The 13,156-nt window shown below is 44.5% G+C and overlaps 1 long non-coding RNA gene across 12 annotated transcripts in view; it reads left to right on the top strand.

The window, feature by feature from the left end:
- Positions 1-2,263: 2,263 nt before the first annotated feature.
- The window catches only part of LOC120402359, a 70,535-nt gene continuing 59,642 nt past the window's right edge, over positions 2,264-13,156 (top strand). For 7 of the 12 annotated variants that reach the window (XR_005597167.1, XR_005597174.1, XR_005597176.1 and 4 more), the window contains exons 1-3: positions 2,273-2,286; positions 2,410-2,523; positions 4,440-4,769. This is a non-coding gene — a long non-coding RNA (uncharacterized LOC120402359). The other 5 variants (XR_005597168.1, XR_005597173.1, XR_005597172.1 and 2 more) reach the window with 5 other exon arrangements.

The raw sequence follows: 13,156 nt of genomic DNA, 5'->3' as shown, positions 1-13,156 counted from the left end.
TCCCTGTTATTGTTCCTGTGAAATAATCATAGGGTTAGAAGGGACCACAAGGGTCATCTAGTCTATCCACCTGCCAAGATGCAGGATTTGTTGTGTCTAAACCATCATTGGCAGATGCTATCCAGCTTCCTTTTGAAAGCCTCTAGTGAAGGTGCTCCCACAACCTCCCGAGGCAGTCTGTTCCATTGTCCTACTATTCTCACAGTTAGGAAGTTTTTCCTGAGATTTAATCTCAATCCGCTAGGTTGTAGTTTGAACCCAGATCCTGTTGTGCTGCTCTTTGTGGCAAGAGAGAATAACTTTTCTCTATCTTTTTATGGCAGCCTGTGATGGGGTGTCTGCCCCATACTGGACTAGACAGGGTTAACCTCAGCAGGGAGCAGTGGAGGTGAGTTCTCGGAGCAGCCCAGAGAGGCTATGTGAGGTGCAGCCAATCAGGGGGCAGTTACAAGGAGCCACCCATCCTGGCCAGCAGGCTCAGATAAGCGGAGCTGCAGGGCAGCAGGGTCAGTTGCTGCTGGGAGATGAAAGACCTGTGGCACCTTGGACAGAGCAACTGCAGGCAGAGACTGGGGGAGCAAGAGGGAGCTTCTGGCTGGCTGCTGGGATTGGGTAGTTGCATGCCCTAAGGTAAAGGCAAAGAATGTGCTGAGGCCATCAGGAAGTGGCCCAGGGAGACATAGCAGCATGGTGAGAAGCTAAAGAGTCTCAGCAAGAGACTGCTATCTATATATATAGGGTCCCTGGGCTAGGAACTGGAGTAGTGGTCAGGCCCTGGACGCCCACACTCGCCACTGGGGAAGTGACATGATTACTGGACTGAGACATTAACCCCCAGAAGGGGGGCACACAGATGGTGACACAGCCAGAGGACTGAGTTGCAAAGAGAGTGCTCAGGTTCCTGAGGCAGCATGCAGATGCAGAGACAGACTGCAAGCTGCAGAAAGGGGCCGTTGGCCTTGAGCTAAGAGTGACCAGGAGGAGGCGCCAATCTGGCAGTGAGTGCCAGATCCTGTGATACAGCCTTTCAACTATTTTAAGAATGCTATCATGTCCCCCCTGAATCTCCTCTTTTCCGTACTAAACATACCCAGTTCCTTCAACCTTTGCTCATAGGGCTTGCATTCCATCCCTTTGGTCATCTTTGTCGCTCACCTTTGAATCCTTTCCAGTTTCTCCACATCCTTTCTATACCTCGGTGACCAAAATTGGACAGAATACTCCACTTGAGGCCTACTCAGCACCGAGTACAGCAGTACTATCACCTCCCGTGGCTTGCATGCTATGCCTCTGTTAATGCAACCTAAAATTGCATTTGCTTTTTTTGCAACAGCATCGCATTGCTGACTCATGCTGAGGTTGTGATCCACTACAATGCAACGATCCTTCTCAGCAGTGCTGCTTCCAGTCCACTTATCCCCCTTTCTGTATTTGTGCATTTGTTTTTTCTTTCCTAAGTGTAGTACCTTACATTTGTCTTTTAAATAAATTAAGATAAAATTGCTAGATCAGTTCATTCATGCTCCTGGCAAAGGAATCAGTTCAGTTCTCCTCCATGTGGATGGGAGGCAATATTATGGGGTGGGAGGGGTTTTCAAGGGGTGTGTATCCCCCTCCTGGTGAAGAGCTCATCTCCACAGCAGGAGTTTTTATGCCTGTGTACAATAGGTGATGGGGCAGCGTGTGGAGTCCTAAAACAACTCAAATGCAGAAAATCTTGGGCCTGATAATACAAACTGATGCAGCCCATGTTCAGCTCCTACGTGGGTAGTGAGAAGACAAGAAAAACTAAGTAATAAAAAATGTATCTAAAAATAACTCTGAAAATGTTAAAATATTTAAATGACGAAAAAATCTTTTTAATGGTGAGCGATGTTAATTCCTTTTAAAGCTACCTGCTCAGATTTAATTCTTATTTACTAATCATTCTTTTGAGATAGAAACAGAATTGTTGACATTACTATTTTTTTCTTAACATAGAATTAGAAGATTGACAGCTATAAAAGAGAAGGGAATAGAGCAGAGGTGAAGTCCATTGTTTTTTTTTTTTTGCAAGAATTTGTTTCTAAAAAAGGCGTTTCCCCCAAAAAAATATTGCAAAAGAGACACATTTTAAAAACAAACAATTTTAAGTTAATTTCAAAGCAGTGACACTTCTGTAAGTGCTTGTGTGGAATAAATATTAGCAATAGTGTCAGGTTGTTATAGCAACATGCATCATGTGTTGACTTCAGAAGTGGAATTGAGTGACATCAGAATGGCAGTTTGGGAACAGCTGCTTCTGTTGTGAGTTTGGTTTTGAAGGCAAGGGGAGTGTTTTTGCTGTGATGAAAGTGTGTGAGGATTTGAGATTCGAAAGCTGCAGATTAATGTTGAACTTAAATTTCTTTATTTTTGTCATTCTTGTAGACCTTTGCTGGTTCCTCTCCATGACCTCTCAGCCCAGGGACAGCAAGTTAAACTCAGTCTGAAGTGAGAGGGATTTCCTAGTCATTAACTGACTTGTTATCCTGGTGAGAGAAGGTGGGTGAAGTAATATCTTTTACTGGTCCAACTTCTGTTAGTGAAAGAGAAGCTTTCAAACTTCACAAAGCACTTCTTCTGGTCAGCTTTGTAAAGCTCAAACACTGGTCTTTTTTACCAACAGAAGTTGGTCCAATAAAAGATATTACCTCACCCACCTTGTCCTAGTATCCTGGGATCAACACAGCTACAACACTGCAAACAATATGCTATCTTGGCAACTTTCCTGCAAGCCTGTAGTATTACTTAGGAGACAGAAGGTCTGTTCAGATTGTGATGCCCAAGTTCCATCACTCAGCTCCTCTGGCAGAGAAATTAGTGCAGTTCTGCTACACATGGATGGTAAGCAGGATTTTGCATGACTGCCCAAGGAGTGCTGTCTGTATGGGGCACAGCTCACGTTTGCAGCAGCTCCCTGAATGGCAGTGTGGAGGCGGTGGATGAAAATCAGACGGGTCCTAAATAATTCCTGCACAGAAAGTCCCAGCCTCACTAATGCCAGTTGATGCAGCTCCACTTTCAGCATCCTCAAATGGAAAGAGTATTTTTACTGAAAAAAGCTGCAATAAGAAAAAAAATCAGCCTAAAGTACTGAGAGGAAAGTGCTTTTAATGGTGAAAAAATGTTCAGCTGGCTTTTCTGCAGAAATTTTTCTAAAAAAGGGTGAGGGACATGTTTTGAGAGTGACAAGGTAGATGAGGTAATATAATTTACTGGACCAACTTCTGTTGGTGAGAAAGACACCAGATCTCAGAAGTGCTCTGTGTAAGATAGAAAACTTGTCTCTCTCACCAACAGAAGTTGGTCCAATAAAATAGAGAGATGAGGTGAGTGAGGTAATATATTTTATTGGACCGACTTCTGTTGGTGAGAGAGACAAGTTTTCTATCTTACACAGAGCACTTCTGAGATCTGGTGTCTCTCTCACCAACAGAAGTCGGTCCAATAAAATATATTGCCTCACTCACCTCATCTCTCTAATACTCTGGGACCAACACGGCTACAAGAGCACCACAAACATTTTAAAATAATCAGTTTAAGGTCAGCTTCAAGATGGTGGCACATCTCTAAGCTTTTGTGTGCCATGTGGACCTTTTCAACGGATTGTTAGGTTGTCAGAGCATCAGGCACATGGTGATTCCATGAGCAGAATAGAGTGACATCAGAATGGCAGCTTGGAAAAAGCCACCTCTGTTGAGAGTTTGGTTTTGAAGGTGAGAGATGGGATCTTTCATGGGTGATAGAAACTTAGTCTGGACTTTACTCTCTGACATTCTTCCAGATCTTTCCTTGTTCATCTGACTAAACTGTTGTTTCAGAAGCAGCAAATGTAGCTGAGGTCAAGGTGGAGGGATTTCCTATTCATAACTTGTTAGACTGGCAATTTTCCTGGTAACCCTTTGTGTTACTGAGGATGCAGAAGTGCTGTTATGGGCCTAGTAGCACTTGGAAATAATGGTAAAATGGATTCTTTGTGGGCTTGAGTGTTAGTACAATGATGGTACTCGTGCATAGCTGGAAGCAGATGGAGATGCACACAGTGATGATGGCAATAACGGGAGGAAGGAGCAGAAAGCATTACTCCAAGGCTCCAAAAATAGAAGGCGGCCAAGCAGGGAACAGAGTTAGTCTCAGAAGAAGGAACTCATATTCTTGGCTGTGGGTTCTGGGCTGTTTCCATAAAGGAAAGGGTGAAGGGAGTGGGAAAGGGAAGAAGTGTGGGGGGGCTACAATAAAGGCTTGAGAGTCCCTTTCACATCTCAGCCAGCAAAGAACTCAAGCTGAAAGCCTGGGAAAGGAGGAAAGGAGATGATCCAGAGGAAAGGAGATTGTCTTCACCCTAAAAAGAGAGGCCATTCTCTGAGTTCTGATGAAGCCTCAGGGCCCATGTAGTGTCTGTTCTCTGACTGTTGCAGGCACTTGGTTGAGGTGCTGCTGCTCTGAAGAAAAAAAGGCACCAGGGTTATCACAACCCAGTTTCTAATGAGATGTCATGATTTCCAATGAAGAGTGGCCCCACCCAGCTCCATGAAATCAGATGGTCTCTCTCCTGGGGGGCTGAAATCTCTGCCACCCTTATTCTCTGCCTGTGTCTGAGGCTGCAGTGGGATAGGTGTGTATGGGTGTGCCCTCACACCTGTGGATGCATGCTGGTGAGTGGGTGCTTGGGGCCAGTGTGTCAGTTCAAGTGCCCTTTTAGATAGGCCGCACCTTACTCAATACATCCATGGACAGCTGGATCCCAGGTATGTCTGTATGTTCCTTCCGTTGCCTTCATTGCTGTATCTTCCCTTCCCTGGCAGGACAGAGCGGAGATGGGGAAGGAAAAGATCAGGATGCATAGAGACAATATTGCTTATATTTACCTGCCCCTGGAAATTTCCACTCTTGCATCTGACGAAGTGGGCATTCACCCACGAAAGCTCATGCTGCAAAACGTCTGTTAGTCTATAAGGTGCCACAGGATTCCTTGCTGCTTATAGAGACAATAGTGTTTGTACAGTCATTTCCCTCCGTGGCTGGCTGCCTCAGTGCTAGAGACACAGCAGCTTCCTCAGAGGGACCTGGAGGAAGCATCTCAAAAGGGAAAATTTCTCCTCCCCACAGCAAGTGACCCTTCTTTTGCCTTGAATTATTGGGTATGTTAAATTAATCTGCTGTGTGGGCCCATTTGCCTCCTTGCCTCCAAATGGCAGAAAGAGGCACCTCCCCATGGCAGAGATAAATGAGGGAGGGGCAATAAGTCCTTCATGGGAGGGATGAGGGAAGAGGATAAGAGGTAGAGGATGAGAGGAAAGCCTCTGCACCCTTCCCAAACAAACAAGATAAATGAAAGACAAGACCCTAGGCCTTCTCACTACTGAGAGGGACAAAAAGAACCCTTAATCCCCTCTAGGGAAGAGACAGAAGAGAGATGGTCCTCACCACTTCCACCCCAACTAGGAGTGATTGAAAGAGGAAACACCTCTTGAAGATGCAGAGGGAGAACAAGTCTGATGCTTGCACTGGAAAGATGCAAGGGATAGAGAAAAAACCTGCTCTCTGATCTAGAAGCTACTAGATGGGGCCAGCCAAAGACAGCAGCAAGTCACTGGGCTCCCATCAAAAAGATCCTAGAAAAGGAAGAATGAAAGAGGCTTGGACATCAGGGCCTGCTGGGGGAAGGTGAATCAGGGAGCTGAGATAAATTGGGATAGTTGCACTCTGAGCTTCCAGATTCTTGATTCTTTTTTTTATTCTTTTCCACTGCAAATCCAAAGTTCCAGTATTTCTGAGGCACCACTTCACTGGTTTGATGTGTTTCTTGCAGTATTGCAGGTTTGTTTTGTGCATGGGTTTTGATATAGTTTTCCAGTGTGAATAGGGGAGTTTGCAGGTTTTATTGGGAGTCAGTTCTTTTGAAGAGCAAAGGCTTTAAAATTTGGAATACCTTGGAAAATATTGGGCCTCACTGAGAGTTCCAATCCTTATCCATAACCCCTTTGGTGCACATATATGGTGAGAGGGGTGGGAGTCACTTCAGTGCATGGCTTCTCCAAAGCAGACTGTTATGTCACTCTATGGACTATTTCTTTGGTGGGAAAATGGAAAAAAGGCATATGACCTGCATGCAGCAAAAATGTCTTCTACTTTCTTATGTATGAGGTAGAGAATCAGCTCAGCACTGAGGCAGGGTCACCAGATAAACAAATCAGGGTCTAGATTTAAGGTTGTTGATTTGGGATTGTCTGCAGGCAGATGACTGACGTGTAGCCAACATTGGCTCCATTCCCATCCCTCTCTAATGTGTTGGCAATAGGCTAGGTTGTGACTTCAATCACAGACCTGAGCAAGAGGTAGTGCATAAATTGCACATTCCCAAGAGGCAATGTGACTCAGGGGCACTATTTCCTCTCGGCATATTTCTCTACCCCAAAGGGTTGAAATTGGTTCCTGGCCTCTACAAGCAGCAAATTGCATCAACCCTTCTGATGGCTCAGCTGCAGTGGCTACTGCATTATGGGGACAGATCCAAAACTTGTCCACTTCCAACACTCTCTGCTGTAATTGGCAATAGTGGGTATACAGTGCCAGATAATTTTAGGTTGCAGGAGGAAATGTTTGTAGGTAGCACATGCATGACTATATGTGGGGTTCTAACATGAACTTAACTCCTACAAAGTTCCAAAGTCAAATTCTGCCCAATTGTGTTGTCCCCAGAGAGTCTGCAAAATTGAAGGACATGGATGATGGGTGGGAAACACTGCCATCCTTTCTCGCCCTTCCTTGTATGAACTCTTTCTGATATTATCATGTCCATGCTCAACCTACTGTTATAATATTTAGCTGTTATGATGGGGAGTCAGGTTCTAAAACTGAGCAATAGAGATCCTCATAAAATAACTCCTGAAAATGGGGGAAATTAGGAGAAAAAGATGGCATGCACCTAGCTCTGAGACAACTCTGATTAAAACAAAAATTCACAGGATATTAAGGCATAATCATAGATTTTTGAAAAAGTACGTAATTAGAATTGACAATATTCAAACCCCATACTCTATTCAACTGATAACACACACACACATCCATACAGTATATACACACCATACACAATGTAAAATGTTTGGGTTTATACATTTAAGCCTTCTCTAAACCATTTTTTTCTAGATATTCTTTGTCAGGGTGCATCACTGAAGGTATAAGGATGGTGTGTAGGAGACACCACTCCTTTCGCATCTCTCTTCAATATACGATCCATGACAGAGTCACCTTCTTGTTACACATACTACTGCTAGGATACTGAGCTGCTCCAACCAGATCTCACATTCTATAATTCATGAATTTATTTTCTTCATAAAATAAGTGCTGGAAAATGGGACATTAGGAAGTTCCCAGGCCTAGAATAGTTCAAATCAAAACAAATACAAATCCGCATTGCAGAATGTTGGGACTCAGACCTAGGTTATGTCTACATTTGGAGCTGGGTGTGTGATTCCATGCTCACGTAGACATACTTGCACTAGCTCTCATCACATAGGTGTACATGAGCTGGGAATTACACCCTCAGCTCCAAGTGCAGACATACCAATAGACTGCTATAAAACTCAGGCCTGCATTTTCAGGCCATACTCACAAAACCCTTGGCAGCCTTGGAAGTGGGGAAGGGGAGATCAGAAAGAGTGGCTGGTGCATGAGAGAAAATGCTGCAAAAAGTCATTAGTGACAGGAAAAACAGAGGGCAAGAAATGCTTCCCTCTGAACTGACAGAAGAATAAAAAATGGAGGCCAGGTATATCAGCTACAACAGATGCTGAATATGGAGACAATGGAAATGCAGCAAAAGGAAACCACCCAGTGTGGTGTTTAGATGTGCTTGTAATTATTAGAACTGGGAGCACTGGCTGTGGGGAGTCTGAAAGGACAGGAAACAGGAAGGACGGGGGAGGAGTTGAGGAGGCTGAGTGAGAGTTACAGAGTGTGCAGTAGCAGCTTGGTAAAGAGGTTTCCACTGTAAAAATAAAGTCCTGTTCAAGCTTGTTAGTACCTTGCCTGCTTGATACAACACCCAGCAAGAAGAAAGTCTGCGGCAAACAGCAGCAGCAGCAGAGCTAGGAGTAGTGTAATTGAGACATCATCTCCAGAGCTGCCAGGAGGAGCACATGCTCCACAAGAACAGAGCTGTGATTCTGCAAAGATTTTAAAGGTGACATACAGAGAGCAAAAATAATCCCCATGGCAACAGCATTCCCAGGAAGAGCCCCTGCAAAGTTAGACTGCAAAAACACAGGGAGCCAGGTTAGTCAAGCTGGAAGATAGTGTGATATTTGAATAAGACAGAAGTGGCCCGAGCTGGAATCTCCATTGTCATGGGGGAATCTCTTGACGGTGTAAAACCAGGATGGGAACATTCTGGGGTGGGTTTGGGCTACAGCCAAGAATGGGAAGGGTTGTGCACGGAGCATAGGGGGGATAGTTCCTAAGGGGGCATTAGTTAAAGTAGCCCTGTAGCCACTCTGATTTGTATCAGATAACTCCAAGACTGGGGGGGAAGGGAAGGAGGGCATGGAAAGATGTCCTAAAGCCACTTTTGTCACCCCATTCCTGAGCTTCACCAAACATGGGCTTGGTGCAACTGTGTGTGGATTTCCAACAATCCAAGTAAGGTTTATGCAGTAGGAGAATATGCAGTGGGAGAAGCTGCCAGTGAAATCCTGGAAATGCTCCCGTTATCTGAGGAAGCAAAAAACAATGAGAAGTCAAAGCCGCAAGCCGTTGATGTTGACATTACTGGGACCTACAATGGAAAGTATGAAGTGCAATGGAATCAGAGTTTCTCTGAAGCAAACAGGACTGTCTGTGTAGCCCTTTCAAATAGCTGTATAGAGCCCCTTGGAATTCTGCACATTTTCTCTGTTACACGAAGCAATGAAAAGAGATGAGATTGTCGTGGGTGTAACAGAGACAAGAAACTGCCGGAGTACTTCCAAACTGACATTAGCAAAAAGCAACAAACACCAGTAGACAGAATAACAACCAGTTTCTGATGATACCTCTGTTAGAGCAGCTGGCAATACAGGCACTGCAGTTAGTGGAGAAGCTGGAAAATATCCAAAGATTGAAAGAGATCCAGGCACAATACTCACAAGCTGTCATACAGCTGCAACACTGCCTGGCAAATACAAAAAAGAAACTGCAGAGACCATCCATTTGTACCCACAAGTCTCTAATGGAAAAAACAAGATCTACAACACATGGAAGACACGGGTGTTACATTGTCATGAGAAGAAGTCATGACCAGGACTCGTGAGTTGGTAGTGGTCTCCAAAGCAAGTGGGAGACTTAGTCAGTTGCTGAGTCACAGGCAGTCTGGTCTAATGGTTGGCCTGTCAGTTAGATCTGAATCCAGCCAGGGCAGGGTCCTGAAGCAAAGCCAAATGTCAGAGCCAGAAGTCAGAAGCCAAAGCCAAAGCAGAGGGGTTAACTGGAGACACAGTCAGGAGATGTCACTAAGGGTTGGAGCCAGGGGTCTGAAGCCAGGATTTAGCTGGGTGATGGGGCAGAAACAGATATAGGTACAGGCTGGGACTGGAGCAGGTACAGGCAGGGCTAGAAACAGCAAAGGGAGGGACAGGACCAATCCCAGCTGCAGACCAGAAAGTACACTGAGCAGTCACTGGACTGCTGTTGCTACTAAGCTTATGTATCAGCCTGCTGACTCCTGAAGACAGTCAGGTGGCTCAGTCAATCTGACAGCTTCTATCAGGGCCAGCTGCACTCATTATGTTGCCAGGAGACTGGTTTTCCTGTAGGCTGGCTCCAGACAGTACCCTTCCACTTCAAAGGCACCTCCTAGGGGCTGCGGGACTTGGTTTCAGGGGGTATTTTTGGTGTAAGGCACCTATAAGTTCCTCAGTATGGACATTTTCTAATGGCTCCCATGATTGCTTTTCTGGCCTACAGCCCTCCCAATCCACTAGATAATTGAATTTGCCCCAAACTCATTTGGAGTCTAGGATTTCCCAGATCTCATACTCCTCTTGGCTCTGGGAGGTGGTGGTGAAGCAGAGCATCCAGGAAAGGGATTCTTCTCATGGGGTTTGAGAAGGAAGACATGGAAAACTGGATGAACCTTCAAGGATTCTGGCAATTGGAGCCTACAGGGGTTATTTGTTCCAAGATTTTAAATGGTCCCAGGTACTGGTGATCCAGTATGACCAAAGAAGAGGGGTATCTGAGGTGTTTGGAGGAGAGCCAGACTTTATCTCCTACAGATAGAGTTGGCATTTGCGGTCGGCATAACATTTTTATGCCTCCTTGGTGGCTTTTAGGTGTTTGGTAAGCTCTTGATGAATCTAATGAAAGTGGACAACTAGATCTGCTTCAGGCAGGACTGAGGAGTCTGTAGGTGTGGCCAACTGAAGGCGAGGGTGAAAACTGTAGTTTGCACAGAATGGTTTGTGTTGGGGTATGCGTGGGTGGAGTTGTCGTACGCAAACTCTATGTCAGGCAGGTGCCCCATTCATGTTGATGATAAATGAGAAAGCAATAATGGTATTGTTCATTCAAGGACCTGGTTCACCTGTTATGTCTTCCCATTCGTCTGTGGGTGATAGGCCAAGAAAGTAAGCAGTTCCATTCCCAAGATTTTGCACCAAAAACAGGAAGTGACCTGTGGACCTCGATCTGAGACTATTCTGGTCAGCGGTCCTTGGAGCTGAAAAATATAACCTAGAAAGAGGCAGGCAGTTGGGAGGGAATGAACAGAAATAAATATGCCATCTTAGTGAGGAGATCAACGGTGATGAGAATGATGGTGCAATCCTGGGAGTGAGGTAACTAGCTAATAAAATCCAAGGATGCCAAGGACCAGGCCAAGATGCGGCAGGCTAAGGCTGGAGAAGACCAAGTGGTTTAGCACTAAGTCTTCTATTCACCAGACAAAATAAATCTTTTCAGTCTTTCCTTTCACTTCTGGTGTATAGAGAAATTTACAAGTGATACGAAAGGAGCTTCTACCATGCTATCTTGAGAGATTTTCAGCACCTAGTCACTGGGGGAAAAAGGTCTGCAAATCAAATTTGTGGCACATTTTTTCAGTGCTCAACCTCGATCCAAATAAGAAATAAGGGACCATTGACCTTCCAGTACTCAAAAACATTTCAGGAGTAAAAGTGTTTCCAGCCCTTATATGATATGGGACCAAAGGGCAGAATGTGAAAGGAACAGATGTTTCATAATGTGGTCTAGGGCAGCTTTTATAAATCTTCAATAAGAATGGCAAACAGTTGACTTCATTTGTTAAGGACTAAGAGAGGTAGAGCAGTGGTACATGTATTTCGGGAAAAGAAAGCATTTGCAATTACATAGACATAGTCATGCTTTTACACTTGGCTGATGAGCAGTGAGCTCACTATAAAAACAGACAATACGTCTTTGTTAATGAAAAAAAGTTAGATGAACTTCTGTCCATAACACAAAGATTTCACCTCAGACACACTACTACAAAGATGCTATATGAGCCTAAATGATGCTAACAGCAACAATTACCCTTACCAGGTCCTCATTTAAGCAATCAATATCAGAGGAGTATTAGTGCAACAAACAAGTCCAACTGTGTGTTGCGTCTGACGGTGATCATAGCAAAATCCACCATCCAATCACAGCAAATACTGGCAGTTTGAAAAGTACACGTAGACTTGTGACTCCAACCTTGTAAAACAGTCTGGGGACATAGGACAGAGCTATCCGTGGAGCTGATTTCTCATTGCTAGGAATGTAACCATATTAGAAAGTGTACTGATGATGCAACACTGATTAAAAGTCACAGTCTGCTGGTGACGTTGCTATTGAAAACTCACGGGGGCATAAAGAAGTGCAGTAACTGGCACCGCTCTTAAGTCACTGGTGGATTGGTGTCAGTTCAAAATTTTAAAAATTGCAAAAACTTTAATAATATGATGAAAACTGCAAACAAAACAGAGAAAAGCACTGATGGAAACAGAGACCTTGGCAGCCTGTGACAGTGTATCTATTCTGGAAGGAGAATACAAATCACCTTGTGACAAGTCTTCACATATTCTAGCAACCATCGTGAAGAAAACAACTCACTCTTACATTCAGAAAGTCAGATTCTTTTTTGAGCAACAAGAAATGAGAAACACTGATGCCAGACCATGATCCACAACTGTTTGCAGCAGCATCTATCAGTTTGAACAGAGCTTTTGATTTTAAATCCAGGGCCAGTCATTTATACTTTCCTTGGAATCACAGGGAAGAGGAGAGATATGTCAGGTAATTTCTCAGCTTGTTCCAAAGGCCAAAAATATAATGGTCTCCCTCTCTTTCAATTGGCTGGACCTTCAGTGCCCTCGATAGAAATCATGTTGCCAAAAGGGCAGGAGGAGCACCCAGAGAGGGTAGGGGTAGATGGAGAACAGCCCTAGAGAAGCTGCCCATCAGGGTGGACAGCAGACACCAGGAGCAACTGGAGTTCCTCAGGGCAAGGAAGGAGTCATCTTTTCAGCAGGAGGAGACACTTATGAACTGGTTCATGGACATGGAGACATGTCATAAGGAATGGGAGCATTTCTTAATGAAGACACTAGTTGAACTGGTGGCTGAAAGAGTACAGCGTCCATCACTGAGGTGCCAGAACCGACGCTTCAGCTGTTGCCTCCTTCTCCTCTTCTGGTTGCTACCAAGCATGCTGCTGAACTTGTTGATCTTGTGCCAGTGATCTCCTAATTAAGCAGAAGGAAAACTTTAAGCCTGCAAGAGTCCCAGACAACCACCACATATCGGGCCCTGTAACTCCTCTCAGAAGATGTCCCAATTCTCATCCAGAATCATTTTCCCCTGTAGTTCACCCCTTCTGATGAAGAGGGGAATGAGACTGGTGCAAAGACATTCAGCTGTGGGCAGTGTTCTCAATTGTGAACAGTTAGTATTTTTAAAATGTTGTTCTCTTTTCAAAATCTTTCCATAATGCCTTCTACCTTCATACTTTTAATAAGTGTTATGCTTTTTTTAACTGTGTGTGGCTCCTCTTTCCCAAGTATAATGAACTGAAGGTGTTTATTGGTTCGAGAATGGGCCCCAAGCTTCGTACCACATGTAATCAAATGGGGTGCCATGATAGTGGATATATTTTAGT

Source organism: Mauremys reevesii, linkage group 3 (assembly GCF_016161935.1).
Source record: "Mauremys reevesii isolate NIE-2019 linkage group 3, ASM1616193v1, whole genome shotgun sequence".
Taxonomy (NCBI): Eukaryota; Metazoa; Chordata; order Testudines; family Geoemydidae; genus Mauremys; species Mauremys reevesii.
This window is presented reverse-complemented; position numbering and strand designations above follow the sequence as displayed.